Below are 19762 nucleotides of genomic sequence, written 5' to 3'. Positions count from 1 at the left end.
ACAAGGCAAGAGGGAACTGAGAAAAATAAAGACGTTCAGCGCTGGCTTTGTGCTTCTATACATTTTTGACCCTGGGGAATTTTAAAGGACTATTTTTTAAAAAGATTTTATTTATTTATTTGACAGAGAGAAACACAGGGAGAGCAGGAACACAAGCAGCGGGAGTGGGAGAGGGAGAAGCAGGCTTCTCGCGGAGCAGGGAGCCCGATGTGGGGCTGGATCCCAGGACCCTGGGACCATGACCCCAGCCGAAGGCAGACGCTTAACCGCCTGAGCCGCCCAGGCGCCCCTAAAGGATTATTTCTAATATTTATCTTAGGTGGTTGGATTCATTCTTTTACTCAATAAAAATACCAGGCATAGTGTAGGAGTTGAGGATAAATAGTAAATAAGGCAGAATTCTAGGCTTTAAGGCACTTTCTAATTTTGGTCTTTAGTCCCACAGGGAGATGGAGATCCCAGGAGAGGTTCTTGACTGAGGCCCCAGGAAACCCCCAATGCCCAGATGTGTGGGTGGAGACAGAACTCCCCCTGAAGGCAAAATTCCTTTAAAAACTTTGTTGAGGGCGCCTGGGTGGCTCAGTTGGTTAAGCGACTGCCTTCGGCTCAGGTCATGATCCTGGAGTCCTGGGATCGGGTCCCACATCGGGCTCACCTCTCGGCAGGGAGTCTGCTTCTCCCTCTGACCCTCCCCCCCTCATGTGCTCTCTCTCTCTCATTCTCGCTCTCTCAAATAAGTAAGTAAATAAAATCTTTAAAAAAAATAAAATAAAAACTTTGTTGATTGTGAGGAATAAATTACAATGGCAAACCTTCATCATAACATCCTGGCACATTTTTTTTTAAGATTCTATTTTTAGTTATCTCTATACCCAATGTAGGGCTCGAGGTCACGACCCCGGGGAGATCAAGAGTCGCACGTACCCCTCGCTTATTTCTTATATAAGGGAAGATACCGAGGGTTTGCTGAAGAAAGGAGAAAGCAGTATAATGGGAACCATGTTGCAAAAGTATAAATTGCTCCCTGATCATTACCAGGATCTTGGTCTGATAAGATGACTGTATAAAGCAGAGCAAATATGCCCTTGTTGTAAGCCAGAAATTTCAACCACAGAGAAAGAAAGATGCATACCAAAAGGCAGTGCAGGGGTGGATTGGAGAAGTGAAGACTGGTATCAGGAAAAATAATTGGAGTCTATTGAAACTGTCTCAATGAGAGCTGATGGAAGTTTTAATTAAGATAACCACCAAAGGGCAGGTGGGGACAGAAGGGGGACAGACTTCAGGGTAGAAAAGACAGATATACAGCGACGGAGAGGAAGAATGACTGGAGAGAACATCACTGCCAGTGGCCTGACCGCAAGGCCTCTGTTCTTTCCTGAGATGTCATGTTGCCCTGTCATAGAACGAGGACCCCACTTTAGTCCAGCTCTTCCATTTTATAGCAAAAGGAGGAAATCAAAACCCAGGAAATGGAAACCCTCATCTAAGGCTGAACTGCAAGATGGTGGAAGAGCACACGCGGAAGCCAAGGCTCCTCCCAGATCCAACCGTCTCCCATGGGTTCACATTAGAACTTTTAGCTAGAACCACCTGAGGGGCCTTTCCAAACACATGCAATCATATATGATTGTGGCCATCCTGATGGGTGTGCGGTGGCATAAAGCTTTTCCAGAACATAGGTTTACTAAAGATTTTGATGTCTCCAATGCCAAACTTTGAATAAAGTCCTAAGTTCCTTAATCACAATGCTTTCACCCAAGGAGAATTTTAGAATGGTTACAGAAGGAATACTCTATTGTCATTTTAACAATGTTTACCAACTAAAAAGGTAAAAATTAAATTTTATTTTGACTTTTTCGTTATTGGTGAAGTTGAATTTTTTACTGTGATTTTTAATTAGCTGTGGCTTCTCTGCTCTGAACTGTTTGTGTCCGAACATAGTACAATAAAAAAACAGCTATTGAGTGCTTTCTATGTGCTAGTTACTGGTCGAAGAGCTTCACATGTAGTCAGTCGGTTAGTCCTGACCCACGAGGAGGCAGGTGCAATGATTAATCTAGTTTATGGAGGACACAGAAACATGAAGACATCAAGTATTGTGCCCCAGGTCATACCCAGAAAGTCTGGATTCAAAGCCTGCGCAAACTACAAAATGGCCAATATTTCCCTAATTTATTTGCTTGCCTTATTTTCCCTATTAATATAATCATTACATTTTTATGGTTAAATCTATCAGTCTACTCCTTTCTTTTGTTGGCCTTTTTTTTTTTCCAGTCAGCTTAGCACGTCCTCCTCTTTTCAGAGATTAGAAAATATTTGGAATTTTTTTCGTATCAAATGATATTTTTGTTTTCAATGTTTTATAATGGCACCTTTCTGCTGGGTTTTATTTCATAATTGCTTGTCTTTTTAATGAACATTATATGTTCAGTCGGCTCTTTGAGGATACTGAAGTCTCTTTCTGGTTGCTCTTTTCTCGTCATCTGGCACGAATCTGTCTCTGGAGTATTGATGCTGCTGGCTGACTTTCTCCGTGTGTTTTTGTGTAGTTCGGAACTCAGCCTCCAGGTTCATTTCCTGTTTTTTTTCTTTCTGTCTCCCTTCTTTATTCCTCAATCCTCCTGTCCAGTGACTGAGTGGTTGCTCTCCCTCGGGCGCTGGGGCCTGTCCAGAGGAAGGTCTTATAGGCAGCCAGGGCTCCTGCCCTGGTATGACCCTGGGTGTGACTCCGGGCAAGAGGAGGCTGCATTAGGTCCACGTGCAGACTCATCTGGGTATCCAGGGACCTCCCTATCCATCTATTTTCTTGAAGACGGTGGGGAGAGGCCAGACGCGGCTCCTGGAGTTTTGATCAGTGAACGTGGACTCTGGTCCCCCACCTCAAGCAGACAATTGAATTCTTTCTCACTTGACAGGCCTTGAATTCCTAGCTGCCCTTGACTGTTCCGAGAGCCCAACAGGCCTCTGCTTCAGCCCTATTCATTTTTTGCTTTTATATTCCATTTCTGAGAGTATCCATGGGGATATTCTCCCCTTGTTGAACATGGATTTTTTTTCTTTTCTTCTTTTTTTTTAAGATTTTATTTATTTATTTGACACACAGAGAGAGAGACAGCGAGAGCAGGGACAGAACCAGGGGGAGTGGGAGAGGGAGAAGCAGGCTTCCCGCTGAGCGGGGAGCCCAATGCGGGGCTCAATTCCAGAACCCTGGGATCATGACCAAGGCAGACGCTTAACAACTGAGCCACCCAGGCGCCCTGGATTTTTTTTCTCCAATATTTTATACATCATTGTTCTTCATTGGAAGCCTCTGGGCTATCTGTGCTGTTTCACTCGCGTGTCCATGTCTTTTGTACAAGCATTAATTGTACATGCTACATGGTAGGGGGCTACTCTAACAAGTTCCTCCAAGCATATTCTGCTAACTTTCTCAAGGCTGGATCAGGGAGGAGGTTCTACAGTAGTCACCTGAGATAGGGACGGGGGAGGGGTGCTGTCCCCCACCCAACTCGAGGATGCATGAAAGGAGCCCTGGGATGGCAGCTTTAGGACAGGAAGAAGGTTTCTGCTTGGGGTTCCATGCCAACATTTCATTAGGGGTCTCAAGCCAGGCTGGATCCTGTGCCAGGGAGTATATGAGAGCAAACATTGGAAGCTGGAGACGGTCCCCGGATGGACAACCAGAGGTGTCATATGTCATGGGTGTATGTGATAGCAGGATGCATCAGGGGCATTATGTAGCCGTGTCCTTGGGACCCAGTGAGTAAATCATCCAATATTCCAGATCTATCCTGGTCTGGGTGAGCAGGGGATTTCCAGTTGCTTCCAGAGGGAGGCAGGGCTCACGCATGGCCCCAGTTTGTTTCCCTTTTCCTGCTGCACCAGTTTTGTCCAAAGCTCAGAAGGGGATCTAAACATAGAATCGCATCAGCCTTGTTTGCAATATAAACAGACCCGGCTCCTGCTCGAGTCCCTTCTTGGCTATGAATTCAGGGGCGGTAAGGAGCAGCCTCTGCCCACCCCGAGGCCCTGGCTCCCCTTGCCACTAGCATTCTGCGCTCAGGCCCAGTGGGGCTGAAGAGCAGACATGGGCCAGCTTCCGGAGCAGGACACACTAGGCTACCTGCTTGGCCAGACTGGGCACCAGTGCAAGTTTGTCCCAGAAGCCAGTTCTTCCTGGAACTGAGTGTCATTTCAGGACAGAGGATGCCAGGAGTCATAACTTGGCCCTGCAGCAAATGAAAGTCTTCCAGTCCTGCCTGAGATGGCAGATTGTTCAGCTTGGGACGGGGGCCCGAGCTGGGACTGCGGTGGCGTGAGGAGCGGCTGGAAGGCCCACCAGGGGGAGCCCTCGGCACATCTTGCGGTAGTCGGTCTCCGTGGAGCCTCCCGGAGGGTGCGTGGGGGTGATTTCGTTTTTCTACCACACACGTTGAACCGTGCCTCCATTTTCCTAGGTCACGGATTGGACTTGACCTGCCGCCACGGTTCAGGTCCCGCCGTGCTTCGGCTGGAGTAGTTCTGACGTGGTCCGGCACGGGGCAGGGGCCGAGAGAGAAGGCCCGGGGCGGCGTCTTCCCTCCCCAAGGGCAGCTTTGTCCACCGCACCTGGTAACCGAGGTCCCGAGGACGTCCCGAAGCTTCAGAGTCCCGCGCAGAGGGAGGAGAGAGGCGAGGGAGGTGGGTGGGCGGGCTCCACTGCTCTCAGGCAGGCGTCCCCACCAGGACGGAGAGCCCCGTCTGCCAGCAGCACCCCCCCCCCCTTTCTGCCCTTGCCCTGTGCTCTAGAGACCGCGGGCGGGGCTGGGGACGCACAGAGCAAGGGCTGCTCAGGGAAGACACTGCCCGGGCGAGGAGCGGGGGGGGGGGGGGGGGGGGGGGGGGGGGGGCGCATCCGAGGGAGGGACGTGGCTACCTGGGCCTCAGGTGGGCCGGGGAGGAACTGGCACGGAGAGTGGGGTGAGGCCTGGCAGAGAGGCTGCGGCCACCTTTCCAGCTTTAACTGCACAAATACCGGTGTACTCTGGCTTCTCCGAGAGCCCCACAAGCCCCCCTGCCTGGGTTCAAAACACTAGGGGGTTGTACTGTTGGAAGCAGTCAAGTAAGTCGGAGGGAATTTCAGGGTCAGGGGGCTTGTCATTCTCAGGTGCAGGCTGAGAAAATGCCAGGCTCTCCCAGGAAACCTACCATGTTCCGCATAGTGCTGCCCACGTTGCAGGTAAGAGTCGGGAGGAAGGAAGGACCTAAAGATAGGGCCTGCTGATCCTTCCGTGGCTCCCGAGTTTTAAATACTGGACCTTTGAGGGAAATGAAAGGGTTCATGGAAAAGCCCAGGACTTAGGAGAAGGGGACACTAAGAGTAACATGCGCCCCTGGACTGGAGGGGCAGAGGTGACGTGATGAGCCTGGGGACACTTGAGGGTCCTGGAGGAAGGGGTCCTTGGGCTAAGCCCTGGGAAGGTGGTAGAAGTGCCAGAAAGGATTGTGGGACAGGAGGGAGGCCCCTGTCTAGCTTCTTTGAGCCCTGCAGGCTGCAGCCCTTGGGAAGGCAGCACTGTGTGGTGCTGCTGGCTGGGCCAGGTCTCAAATGCCTCAGACTGGTGCCCTTGCCTCAGTGAGAGGCCGGTGGAGCAGAACTGTCCCCGACAGAGATACGGCTACTGGGGAACATGCTGCAGCCTAAACCGGAAACAGCCCAACTATCCTTCCACAGGAGAATGAGAAGAAGAAGAAAAAAAAAACTGTAGCAGCTTCATGCAGTGGGATGCTTCTCAGCGATGAAGGTGAATCATTTCACAACAACTTCTGACAACACAGGTGAATCTGCAGACAGAAAATCGAGTGAGAGAAGCTGGCCATAAAAGGGCCCCCTATTGGTAGGTTCCATTTATATAAAGCTCAAGTCCAGGCAAGACTGTAGAAGTCAGGAGAGTGGTTACCCTTTGGGGAGGGTAGTGACTAAAAGGGGACATGAGGGAGGCCCCTGGCATCCTGGGAATGTTCTCTTCCTTAATCTCGGCGCTGGTTCCATGATGTGCTCAGTGTGTGAAAGTTCATTGTCCTGTACGCTTACGGTTGTGTGTTTTTCTGTATGTATATTATATTTATGTAAATCATTTTTTAAAAAGATGTAAGTATTCGAAATGAGTCTGCAGAATGGAGTGAGGGAAGTGGGAGTGGTCTTTTGTCATCTCAGTGCTCACCGTCCTCGGTGCCCTCCTCATAGATCTTCGCTCTTGTCTCCTCAAGAGGAGGGGTCGGGGAGCAGAATTTAAATCATGAAGGACTTTTCTTTTTGCTCACCCTTTTAATGGCTTCCTGCATTGATCTCACGCATTTTCCAGCTCCTGCAAAAATTGAAATGAACTAGATGGGTTTGTGTTATTGAGAGCTCCCAGTTTGCTGCCTCCTTCATCAAATACAGCTGGACTCTTGAGTGTGAGCATCGGCATTTGTAAACCCAGCAGTAAGGCCTGTGTGCTGTTCACAGCAGCTAGGCAGACACTGCTGGTCAAGTTTGAGGTCGTCTCGGTATCTTCTCCAGAGCCATCTAGTTTCATAGGTGCTGTTGCTTAAGCAGGACTCAGCTCACCTGGAATCACCCGGAGGGAGGGGGCTACTTCTATGCAGTGCAGGAGATTAAAGATGGCCACAAATCCTTTGCTCCTTGTCCCATTAAGAGGGGGCTTTCCCTTGAATCTGGGTGCTTCTATGGCTTTTTGATCAACAAAAATCGGTAAAGCGATGCTGAGCCAGTCTCCAGACGTAGGCAACTTCCACTTCCTGTCTCTTCGAACACTCTGGGAACCCTGACCTGCCATGGAAGGAGTCCAAATTCCCCAAGACCGCATGCTGCAACAGCCGTGTGCAGCACTCCCATTGACTACCGGTGGAGTCCAGCTGTCCCCACCAAGGAGACAGAAACGTGAGGGAATGTCTTGAGCACTCTAGACCAAGCCCATCTGCATCTGATGGTGCCAAGTGATTTCAGTCAACATCAAGAGCAGAAGAGGGGCTCAGTCAGTAGAAAATGTGACTCTTGATCATGGGGTCGTGAGTTCAAACCCCATGTCGGGTGTAGGGCTTACTTAAAAATAAATAAATGAACTGTAACTCTTACATTAAAAAAAAGGGGGGGGGGGCGCCTGGGTGGCTCAGTGGTTAAGCGTCTGCCTTTGGCTCAGGTCATGATCCCGGGGTCCTGGGATGGAGCCCCACATCGGGCTCCCTGCTCCGCGGGAAGCCTGCTTCTCCCTCTCCCACTCCCCCTGCTTGTGTTCCCTGTCTCGCTGTGTCTCTCTCTGTCAAATAAATAAAATCTTAAAAAAAAAAATTGCCAGACTGACAGACAAAATCATGATATGAGGCAGCGGCCATGAGGTTTGGCATAGTTATTTCTCAGCAATAGGTCACTGGAAAAGTTGAATCTTTACCTAGACCAGAGCCTTCACGCCCGTGATGAGCAGCTCCTTGGCTCTGAAAGAATTCATCTCCTTAACTCACTTTGCTAAATTGTGGCTACAGCGTTGGTGGTATAGTGGTGAGCATAGCTGCCTTCCAAATTGTGGCTACAGTATTTACTAGCTCTCCATTCCATCAGAATTTATCTAAGCTGCCAGGCTCGTGGCAGGATAATTTACTGTGGAATTATTTTTTATTTTGTTCTTGTTGCTCTATGCACATTGTCCTCATTGAGCAAGTTATGAAGCTTTGGTTCTCAATTCTGAGCTTCTTTTTGGGTATGGAGTGGGTGGGTGGTCGTTGGCATCTGGATTATGTGCTAACACCTAGGCTGACAGAGACAGAAGTGGGCTGTGGGTATGCGCTGAGCAGAGGCTGAAATTCTCTGGGGTCTGGAGATTTGAGGCTTTCTCCCTATGAATAGTGGATACGCAGGCCTCTAATTTTGCCCAGAGTCTTCCTAGGCTGAGGGATGGCTGGAGGATGCCTCGAGAGGCTGGGCCTAGTTTCTCCCAGTAGGAGCACCTAGGCCACGGTCCCCCAGGGAGACCCTGCTGTCAGTGACATGGACCCGTGGGAGGACCAGGACTGCAGGGCTTGACAAGCCTCTGAAAGCAGAGGGAGCAACTGAAACGGTGACTGCCACAATGGACTGCGTGTGTGTGCCACCTGAAAATCCCTATGTTTAGACCCTCACCCCCAGTGCCTTGGTATTTGGAATTGGGGCCTTTGGGAGATAATTAGGTTTGGGTGAGGTCATGAAGCTGGAGCCCCTGCTGAGAATTCATGCCCTAATAAGAAGAGGAAGAGACCAGAGTCCTCCCACCCCTGCCACGCGAGGGTAAGTGAAAGGAAGAGAGTGCTCACCAGACACTGAGCCTGCTGGCACCTCCCAGCTTCCAGAACTGGGAGAGGAATGTCCGTGGTCTAAGTCACCCGGACTGTAGTGTTTCACCAGAGCAGCTGGAGCTAGGACAGCTACCACGAAGGGCCTGGCCTTGCTTTCAATTTTTCTGGCATAGCATAAGCCCCTGAGATTTTGTGACCTTGTGGAGGGAGGATGGAGCCCCACCAATGACTAGGGTTGAATTTCTTCCCAGCGTGGCAGGTTGGGGCGCAGAGTAGATTCCATTTGATTGAGAAAAAATAAGGAATGTGACATTTGGTGTATATTTTGTAACAAAAATTGATAAACAACATAATTCTCAAGTCAATGGAACATTTTATGGCCTTCTCTCTCTCTCTCTCTCTCTCTTTTTTTTTTTTTTTTGCATTGTGGCTCCTCTGTCCATTGAATTCTAGGCATTTTCCTTGGCAGGTTTTTCCTGAAATGTCTCCAGGCTTGGAGTTTTTATTTTATTTTTTACAAAAAGAAGGGCATGGAAACAGAAGAGAGGCTTCCTCAGAAAAATAAAAACCGGTTATTTTTTATGCATATCCTTTATTTCTTGCTTACTGAATATTTGCTTCTGTATTTTTTTGATCTTTAATAAATCCTTAGAGATTTTTAAACATTCTTTTGTAAGATTTATTTATCTATTTATTTGACAGAGAGAGAGAGAGAGCACAAGCGGGCGGAATAGCAGGCAGAGGGAGAGGGAGAAGCAGGCTCCCCGCTGAGCAGGGAGCCTGCTGTGGGGCTCGATCCCAGGACCCTGGGATCATGACCTGGGCTGAGGGCAGTTGCTTAACCAACTGAGCCACCCAGGTGCCCCGAGATTTTTTAAAAATTCTAAACTTTTTCTCCTAACAAATATTTCCTGGGTTTTTCATTCTTTTTTCTCTCTCCATTTCTGTTTGGAAACTAGTCTGCCTTCCAGTTCACCAAGCATGTTTTATGCTATTTCTAACCCCTTGTAAACCCATCCCATCTCTTGAGTTCTTAATATCAGATGTAATTTTTTATTCCAGAATTTCCATTTGATTATTTTATAGATTTCAGTTTTGTGGTGAAAGTTTCCATTTTAATATAGGTTCTCCATCTTTTCCTCTCTTTCTGTGAACTTATTAACCATAGTTCTTTTAAAGCCCTTGCTTGTTAAAGCAATATTGGGATCACGTGTGTGTCTATTTATATTGCCTGTTTTTCTCTTGGTTTTCATTTTCATGGAAGCGTCTCTTTCATTTTTATGGAAGTGTCTTTTGTGTACTGATTTTGATTTGATATTAAAACATTGTTTATAAAAACTGTGCCTAGGCCAGATGATGATGTCTTCTACTGTAGAGTGTTCACCTTCTTTTCTGCTAGGCAGACAGAGTAGAAACTGAGCACCTTGATCCAGTTGGTGACCTAGCTGTGCTAAGGCTGAACTGCAGTTGTTTATTTAGTTAGTGTTTATGGCTGTAGCCCACCTTTTATTTGTTCTTGTTCCTAGGGTATAGTTCTCAAGACTTTGAGCTAAGAGCTGGTGAGTTCACTGCAATCCTTCCCCTGGAGGGTCCTTAACTGTAATCTGTAGTATTCAAAACCTTGAAAGACTGTGGAAAACATTCATTTCAGAGGTTTCTGCCTGCGCCTTATGTGCCTTCAAAATTTGGTAAATGTCTTGAAAGGATACTGTAGTTTTGAGACCTCTTAAGTCTCCAGTTTTGTCACCCTAACTCCATGGCATTCTGTCTGAGCCAAGGGCAGATTCTCAGCCTTTTGCCTGAGTCCAGGGTCAGCAAATGCCTCTGGGAAAAAAGCAGCTTCAGATCATAAGCTTACTTTCTTAGGTCCTCCCTTTAGAACTTTAACTAAATTAGTTCCATGGTATGAGTTGTTTCCTCAGATCTCTGATGATTATAAACATTGTTTCATCTGTTTTTTTTCTAGTTTTTTTTTTTTTTTTTTAAGTAATCTCCAACACCAAACATGGAGCTTGAACTCATGACCTGGAGATCAAGAGTCACACACTCTACTGACTGAACCAGCCAGGCACCCCTCTAGTTGTTTTTTGTGGCCACTTTAGTTTGCCACAGATTACTCTAGCCTACCCAAATTGCAAGTCTTCTTGTTTAGATTTTTAACAATCTTTTGAAGAAAACATTCTTTAAAATGTTTTAAAATTTATTTTTAAAATTACTTATTTTATTGAGATATAACTGACATAACATTGTGTTAGTTTTAAGGTCTTTTTAAAATTTTTATTTATTGTTATTTTTTTAAAAGATATTATTTGAGAAAAAGAGAGAGAGCGTGAGCGGAGGGGAGGGGCAGAGGGAGAAGCAGACTCCCCACTGAGCAGGGAGCCTGACTCAGGGCTTGATCCCAGGACCCTGAGATCACGACCTGAGTGGGAGGCAGACGCTTAACTTACTGAGCCACCCAGGCACCCTGTAAGAAGTCTTTTTAATAGATATTATATTTATGTAGTTCAAAATGAAAATCATATCAACTGGTACATGAGAAATTTCACTCCCACCCCCATCCCTGTCTTCTTTGATCTCCCTTGCTTTGTCCATGTAAGTAATCATTTTTATTATAATAGTATCTTATTTATCCTTCCAAAGTTTCTTTATGCAAATATATAAATACTTTATTTCCTCCTTTCTTTTTTTACTTTTTATTGTTTTTTTTTTTTTTAAGTAAGCTCTATGCCCAATGTGGTGCTTGAACTCATGACCCCAAGATCAAAAGTCCCATGCTCTCAGGGGTGCCTGGGTGGCTCAGTTGGTTAAACGACTGCCTTCAGCTCAGGTCATGATCCTGGGGTCCTGGGATCGAGCCCTGCATTGGGCTCCCTGCTCAGCAGGAAGCCTTCTTCTCCCTCTCCCACTCCCCCTGCTTGTGTTCCTTCTCAAACTGTCTCTCTCTCTTTGTCAAATAAATAAAATCTTAAAAAAAAGTCCCATGCTCTACCCACTGACTCAGCCAAACACCCCTATTTCCTCCTTTCTTACACAAAAAGCATATTATATTATGTATATATATAATCTTATAAAATATTATTATATATTCTGCTCCTTCATTTTTAAAAATTTTTAAAGATTTCATTTATGTATTTAAAGAGAGCATGTGTAAGCAGGGGGAGGGGTAGGGGTGGAGGGAGGGGGGAGAGAGCATCTCTGGACTCTGCATTGAGTGCTGAGCCCAACATGGGGCTACATCTCATGACACTGAGATCATGACCTTAGCTGAAATCAAGAGTCAGATGCTTAACCGACTGAGCCACCCAGGTGCCCCTCCTTCCTTTTTAAATTTTAACAAAATGTTCTGTATATACTTCCATAAGGAAGCACATTTAGCAATTCCCCATGCCTTGGTCTCTTTCTGATAGCTCTATAGTATTCCATTGATTGATACCGCAGACTTATGCATTCAACCAGTCCCCTATTGCTGGACACTTGGGTTATGTTACAATATAATAAGTTGTGATTATAAACAGTGCTACAATGACTAACTTTAATGCCTGAACAAGTTTGCGTTTGGGTTGGCAAATCTATAGGATAGATTCCCAGAGGGGAGATTTCTGGATCAAGGGGTAAATGCATTTGTAATTTTGGTGTATATTACCAGGTTCTGCTCCTCAGGACTGTGCCATTTGCACCAGTACCAGCAATGTATGGGACAGGGGGTTTCCTCAGCCTCACTCATGCACTGCGATGTCAAACTTTGACTTTCTGCCAACCAATGAAAGATTTATATAAGTTTAACATGGTTGCACTTAGGTTAATTCTCATACCAGCATTTCCCTCAGAATATCCTCAGACTCTTCTTTCATGTCAGACACCTTAATTAGCTCTGGGACAGGGAAACTGAAGGGACCCCACAAAAAATGCCATTTTCCCCCCTTTGCTCCTTTTCTGGCTTCTATTCTTGCTAGGATCTGCACCCCCACCCCACACTACACAGGCCTTCTAATGCAAATAGCATATGTACTCCTTGTAAAGGACAAAGAGAATGATGTCTTTGGAAACTTCCAGCACAATAGATAACATCTAAGGAGTGACTAGGAGGGGTCCTCATAAACATTCTCCAAGACCGCTGACTCCAAACACCTTGATGCCAAGACCCCTGACTTCAGGGAATGAGTGACTTATTAAGGACACCTGGACCCTGTCTTTCTCTGACCAGTTCCTGGATGCCTAAAAGGACACGTACACCAGATCACAGTTGCCAGTAAAAACCCCAGACTCCAAGCAAAGATGAGATTCATGCTTTTTTCCTTTCCGAGTCTCCCAGACCTTGGTCTGTATCTCTCTTTATATATATATATATATATATATATATATATATATATATATAATATATATATATATATATCTTCAATAAACTCTGCTTTCACCTCTTGCTGGCTCCTACCTGATCTCCATCCTTCTCGATGCCTAAGAACCTTGGTTCATCCTGCAGGACCCCCCCTGGGTCCTCAGACCCAGGCTGCTGGCATCAGTTTCATCCACCTAGGACTGGAATTTAAAGTAATCAGTCTGGAATGTCCTGATCAACACTGGTGAGGTAATCTGTATGGAAAAACCCCCTGCCTTCCCTTAAGAGAAGGTAACTTTGCCTGAAATAATCCACTCCTTTTGACTTCCTGTCCCACTCTCTTGCCTATAAAAATCTTTCATCTTGTACAAAATCTTCAGAGCTCCCTTCTATTTGTTAGATGGGATGCCTGATTCATGAATCATTGAGTAAAACCAGTTAGGTCTTTAAATTTGCTCAGTTGACTTATTTTTTATTTTATTTTATTCTTTTTAAAGATTTTATTTATTTATTTGACGGAGAGAGACACAGCGAGAGAGGGAACACAAGCAGGGGGAGTGGGAGAGGGAGAAGCAGGCTTCCCGCTGAGCAGGGAGCCCAATGCGGGGCTCGATCCCAGGACCCTGGGGTCATGACCTGAGCCAAAGGCAGACGCTAATGACTGAGCCACCCAGCCGCTTTTCAGTTGACTTTTTAAAAAACAGTATCTATTTCCTACTAGTTCTGTATATATATATATATATATACACCTGCTCTGCTGTCTGTAGCTGGAGAACCAGAAAAGCTGGTGATGTGATCAGTATGAGTCTGAAGGCGCAAGAACCGGCAATGTGACTTCTGAGGGCAGGAAGACACAGATGTTCCAGCTCAAGTAAAGAGCTTCCTTCTCCTTTTTCCATTCAGGTCCTCACAGATTGTATGATGCCCACCCACGATGGGGGGGGTGGTATGGGGGGCAGTCTATTTTACTAAGTCCATTGATTCAAATGCTAATCTCTCCCAGAAACACCCTCACAGACAGATGCACCCAAAAATAATGTTTTACCAGTTATCTGGACATCTCTTACCCAGTCAAGTTGACACATCAAATGAACCATCATAAGGAGTAATAGCTAAGGTATAAAAATCCCATCAGAGTTAAGGACTTAGGTGAGAATGCCTGGGTCGGCCTCTCTTGTTGATACATGAGGCCTAGGGTCCTACTTAGGTGTAATTTTTACTGCCTCACAATCAACTATTTTGAAAATTTATCTTACATTCAAGACAACATTTTCATTTTGGTCTGATTTTCAACATCTTTGGGATGAATTGGTAAGTCCACGAGGGAACAGGCTGGCTGAGGCCACACCAGGGGGGGCTCTGTGCAGGTCCTCAGTAAGAGGCTATCAGGTGAGACACACCTAGCGAGGGGCTATCAGGTGAAACGCCTAGCTGGGTGTCTCCTTGGCTGAAACTGTTGATTCTGCAAAGTACAACACATTCCTTCCCTGCTTTTGCCTCTCCCCCTCTTCCCTTCTGATAGCTTTTAGCCCTCTGATTTGAAAGACTTCCTACGGCATCCTGGCTAAGAGTACCAGTCAAATGAAAAGACACATAGGGTGAAATCTAGGAGGGTCCCAAACACAGAGCTTCCACATCCTCTCCCCATAGAATCAGGGTGCCTCACCTTCCAGGCACATGGATGTATTCACCAACCTGGAAGCTCTCCCAAACTTCATTATGTAGGCATTAATTGATTGAATCTTGGCCATATGATTGAACTCAATTTCCACCCATTCTCCCCTGCTGGGAAGCTGGCCTGGTTCAAAGCCCCAACCTTAAATCATATGGTTGGTCTTTCTGGTGACCAGCGCCTCATCCTGCCATCTCATTAGCATAAGTTCAGGTGTGACCAAGGGACTCATGAATTACAAAGATACTCCTATTATTCAGGAAATGCCAAGGATGTGGAGTCCCCTTCCCAGGAACCAGGCACAAAGAGCAATCTTCACTGTATATGGTACAACAGGGACACATAATATAAAATAAAAGAGGGTTGAGAAATGTGGACTTGTCGTGAGAAGCCTATCATGGGAGTTTTAAGGAATTCACACTTAAATATTTAGCAAGTGCTTTAGGGAAGAAATCAGCCAGGTATAGTCTCTTTTTGCAGTGGAATCATAGGACTCAAGCTCCTAGTTATTGCAGGAATTGAAATGTGGATGTAATTAAGCCCAGGGTGCTGTAAAGGAATTGGTGCTCCAGAAGATGAGAGAGGTTGAGGGACATGTCAACAGAAACATGGAAGATCTGTCACAGTTTATGTACTCTTTGCTTTCTCTTAGGAATGGAACAAAATTAAGGGTTAACCTGGGAAGTGTTATGGAACAATATATCACAGCTGCTAACTCAGGAAATGAAGGAGTATGCCCTGGTGCAGTGCCATGGCCAACTGCCCCTCCTTGCCCCCAGAATCCTGAGGGAGCAGGTAAAAGCAAAAGCATAGCTCTTGGCTGGGTTTGCCAACAATGTTGCTGAACAAACTCAGATAAACTCATTGCAAAAGAAGCCAAAAAACTCAAGGGTTTGGAAAAGAGGACTGGAGAAATTTATTTTGGGTGCCAGCCAGAGAGGTGGTAGGCTCCCACCTTACAACCGACTTCTCCACTGGCAGGATGGACATCTAGGGTCTTACAGGGAGAGGTTGGGGGGCAGGTATGTATGAGAGAGCAGGCAGAGGGTGCATGATCATGGGCAGGGAAGGGACCTGTGGGGTGTGGTCTTCTAGGTGTTCCATTGCAATCAGGATTTTTCTCATCTAGTGCTTACCAGAAGGTCATTGTCAATGCCCCAAGAAAATGTGATAAGAAATAACTATCGGGTCCATGGTTGAGCCAGAGGACTCACTGACAGAAGCATATAGAAAAGTTGACTTCTTCCCTAACTCAATCCTATGCTTTCATTTTCCACATTAAAATGTTTCCACATTTATATTCATATGGAATTGATTTTGCATATAGAGAGACAATTCTAATTATTATTGTATTTCAAATGGTTAGAACCAGTATCATTCCTTCCCCACTGGCCTGAAATGCATGTCTTACCCTATATCAATTTATATACACTTAGATTTCTTTGGGGACTTTACATTTTGTTTCACTGATTTATTTCATTCTTGCACCAGCAACAGTTTATTTTAACTCCTGGGACTTTTTAACATACTTTAACATCTAGTAGGTCTGACACCCCTTCTTTATTTTTATTTTTCAAAAATATCTTGAAAATTTATTATATTACAAATCTTATTATTGTAATTGATGCAGGGTTGTTGAACACAACAGTCAAGAAAGAATTGAGACGTTTAAGGTGCAACTTAGTAAGTTTATTTTAGTAGCATGGAGACTGCTGTGTGAGGCTGGTGGTTACATGCTTAGTAATCAAAGGAAGAGGGCATGCGGAGAGTATCAGATTACAAAAGTTTCTTTGAATTTCTACTTGCAAAAATGCTTCTGCAAGATTTTTCTGGTGTTTATCAATCAGTTCAGTATTAACTATTGGTGAGATATACAGGCAGTCATGAGACCCTTAAAGAATGTAGCGACCAGCACATATTTGATCCTTATTGAAACTATGTAGATGGGGCACCTGGGTGGCTCAGTCGTTAAGCGTCTGCCCCTGGCTCAGGTCATGGTCCCAGGGTCCTGGAATCGAGCCCCGCATCGGGCTCTTTGCTCTGCGGGAAGCCTGCTTCACCCTCTCCCACTCTCCCTGCTTGTGTTCCCTCTCTCGCTGTGTCTCTCTCTGTCAAATAAATAAATAAAATCTTAAAAAAAAAAAAAAAGAAAGAAACTATGTAGGTTTAGGTCAGCCTTCCAGACTGAGGGTAAACATTTTCCTGCTTCTGTCCCTTATCATAATGACCTTGTATTCATAGATAACTTGGGGGAAATTAATGTACAATATTGAGGATTCACATTCAAGTGCTTTGGGTATTTGCATTAATGTTTATGGGCCTTCAAAAACATTTGTAATCTTCCCATGGATGTGAATGTTTCTTTTCAGTATGTTTCAAGTATTTTATATATTGATATTGTAAATGAGGATTTTTTGAATGATATTTTCCAACAGGCCGCTGTTGGTAAATGGCACATCTATTACTTTTGTATATTATTTTGCAATTATCCACATTTCTGAACTTAATGGTTTTTCAGTTTACTCTCCAATTTTTAAGGGAGATAATCAAGTCTGCAAATAGGAATACATTACTCTCTTCTGCCTTTCCAGTGTATATTTAGGTTCTTTAATTTTATATTATCTTATTATATTGGATATGACTGTCTATGACTGGAAATATAAATAATAGTTAATAATAGTGGTTATAGTAGGAAGTTTGTCTAATTCATGATATCATAGGAATAGTTCAGTAAGTATTATGTTGGTGGTTGATTTGCAATAGACATTCTTTAGCATAAGGATCTTTCCATGTCTAGCTTCTAATCTTTTTTTTTTAAATATCTATACAGGCTTGATTGTTCAATTTTATCAAATGTAAAATAAAAATGATCATATGGTTTATTTTCTCCGGCCTATAAATGTGGTAAGTTTGAATATATTTTAAAATATTAAGCTATCTTTGCATTCTTGATTGGTCATGCTGTATTATTCTTTTACTGTTTCATACTAAATTTTTACATTCTGGATTGAGACTCTGGAAGTCTTAAAATTTCTTTCAGAAACTCTTCCTATACCCAGTATGCTCCTAAACTAACCTCGCAGAAGGAAGACATTTTTTTCCTTTGTTCTTTGTCCAATATCAAAAGAAACTTCCAAATTCCAGGTAGGTCAGGCTGCTAATACCTACAAATCAATTCTGATAAAACCATTTTACAATAAACAACTGTTGCTAAGTGATTACTCTTTACTAGGCATCGGATTAAGAAAAATATTATTTTATTTGAGCCCTAAATTTCTCCATAGTTTCAAAAGTATACTGTAGTGATAAGTCAGCAAAATCTTAAACACTATCCCTGTGACAAAGACCCTTACAGCTGTTCAAAAAAACACTGTGCTTGGGGCGGCTGGCTGGCTCAGTCAGCAGAGCATGTGACGCTTGACCTCATGGTTGTAGGTTCAAGTCTCATGTTGGGAATAGAGATTACTTAAAAATTAAAAAAAAAATCTTAAAAACACTCCACTCTGCGGGCGCCTGGGTGGCTCAGATGGTTAAACGTCTGCCTTCGGCTCAGGTCATGATCCCAGGGTCCTGGGATTGAGCCCCGCGTCGGGCTCCCTGCTTAGCGGGGAGCCTGCTTCTCCCTCTCCCTCTACTGTTCCCCCTGCTTGTGCGCTCTTGCTCTCGCTATCAAATAAATAAATAAAATCTTAAAAAAAAAACTCTACTCTGCTTATGATGATAATTTTCAAGCACACATAAAAGTAGTAAGAAGTATAAGGAATCTTCCTATGTTCATCACAAAGCTTCAACAACTGCCAAAATTTGGCCATACTCACTTAATCTACTCCTCCCACTTTTATTTTTTTCTGGAGGTTTTTTTAAAATAATTTTTTAAAAAGGTGTATTTATTTATCTGAGCAGGGGAGGGGCGGGGGACGGACAGAGGGAGAGAGTATCCAAGCAGACTCCCACTGAGTGGGGAGCCTTACGTGGGGCTTGATCTCACAACCCATGCGATCAGGACCTGAGCCAAAACCAAGAATTGGAAGCTTAACCGACTGAGCCACCCAGGCGCTCCTCTGGAGATCTTTTTAAAACAAACTCCAGACATCGTACCATTTCATCTATAAATTCTTCAGCATTATACCCAATTCTTATTTGAGTCCCTGCAAGCTGAGAGCATAATCACAAAGCATAATTCATGATAAGAGATTCTATAAAGGTTTAAAACAGTGTGATCAAAATTCACAATGTTGTGAATGTCTGGAATTACATAATCCACAGAACTGGATGCACTGCATACCCTTCAAGGAATCCTACAGGGACTTTGTTTCACTTAACTGAGTTTTTGGTAAGAACTGGGGGGAGGGAACAATATTCAAAGTTGTATGTTTTGGCAAAAACTTAAGAGTGCAAGTTATTCTTGTTGGTGTTTAAGAGAGACCCATTAATCAGAAAGTGGATTTGGCATCCTTGTAGAAAAATTGCATAGCCTAACCAGAATTCATGACACCTAGTCACTGCACAGACATGAGCTTTTGGTAGGATTCACTAAGCTGAACTGGCTTGCATCAGAATGGTGTCTCTTAAAAGTGGGCAGCCAGAGTGAAAGAAGCCAGATAAAGAAGAGCACATCCTTTATGATGTCACTTTATGAAAGTCTGGAAAATGCAAATTAATCTACAGTGTCAGTAAGAGGATCAGTGTTTGCCTGGGAATGGGGGCAGGGAGGGGCAGAAGGAAAGGAATTACATAAGGGAATGAAAACTTTTGGGATGGTCACTTACTGATTGTGGTGATGAATGTGAAACCACAGACATTTAGCTCTGACAAAACTTATCAAAGTGCATACTTTAAATCTGTCCAATTTATTGTATGTCAATTATACCTTCATAAATATGTTTTTTGAAAAAGCTTAGCTAAAGGGCAGAGTGGTGGAAAGCCTGCAGATGCTTTTCCAGAGGTGTGTGCCTACAGTTCCAGGCCCAGGTCACAAGTGGAACTCGAAACAAGAAAAGACAGGAGTCTGCGAGCTGACAACTATGAGCCCACAAGTTAAGGAAAGCACCCTCTGGGTACACAGTCCACTCTTTGGGTGGAGTCCTAACCAGCCGGTTGGTTGAGTCAAGGGGTGGAGACCTGAGCCCTGTTGGTTCGAAAGTTTGCCCTGGAGATACAGTCCTTGCCTCAGCGGCTTTCCTGGGGTTTTCTTCAGGCAGCCTGATAAAGCTCCTGGTTCTTAGTACAGCAGGACAATTTTTGTGTACCGGGATCTTGTCATGCTCAGGTGAAGCTGAGAACATGGTGTTCGTTTCTGGTCTTCTGTCTAAATATAAAAGCTAAAAATGAACAAAAATGAACATGGGAATTACCCAGTACCTGTATCTCCAAGAACTGTGTTGGGTGGAATTTAACTATGACGCAGGGGGAAGGTGCCAGTCAGTCACTGGGATCTA

General features: G+C 44.6%; 1 protein-coding gene across 1 annotated transcript in view; it reads left to right on the top strand.

Annotated features, from left to right (window-relative positions):
- Positions 1–5741: 5741 nt before the first annotated feature.
- The window catches only part of DDR1 (discoidin domain receptor tyrosine kinase 1), a 51809-nt gene continuing 37788 nt past the window's right edge, over positions 5742–19762 (top strand). Inside the window, exon 1 of the mRNA XM_027602319.1 lies at positions 5742–5879. The gene's annotated coding sequence lies outside the window, so the exon portion shown is untranslated. The remainder of the gene's footprint in view (positions 5880–19762) is intronic.

Source organism: Zalophus californianus, chromosome 7, assembly GCF_009762305.2.
Source record: "Zalophus californianus isolate mZalCal1 chromosome 7, mZalCal1.pri.v2, whole genome shotgun sequence".
NCBI lineage: Eukaryota > Metazoa > Chordata > Mammalia > Carnivora > Otariidae > Zalophus > Zalophus californianus.
Note: the sequence above shows the minus strand (reverse complement) of the source record. Positions and strands in the feature narration are given on the sequence as shown.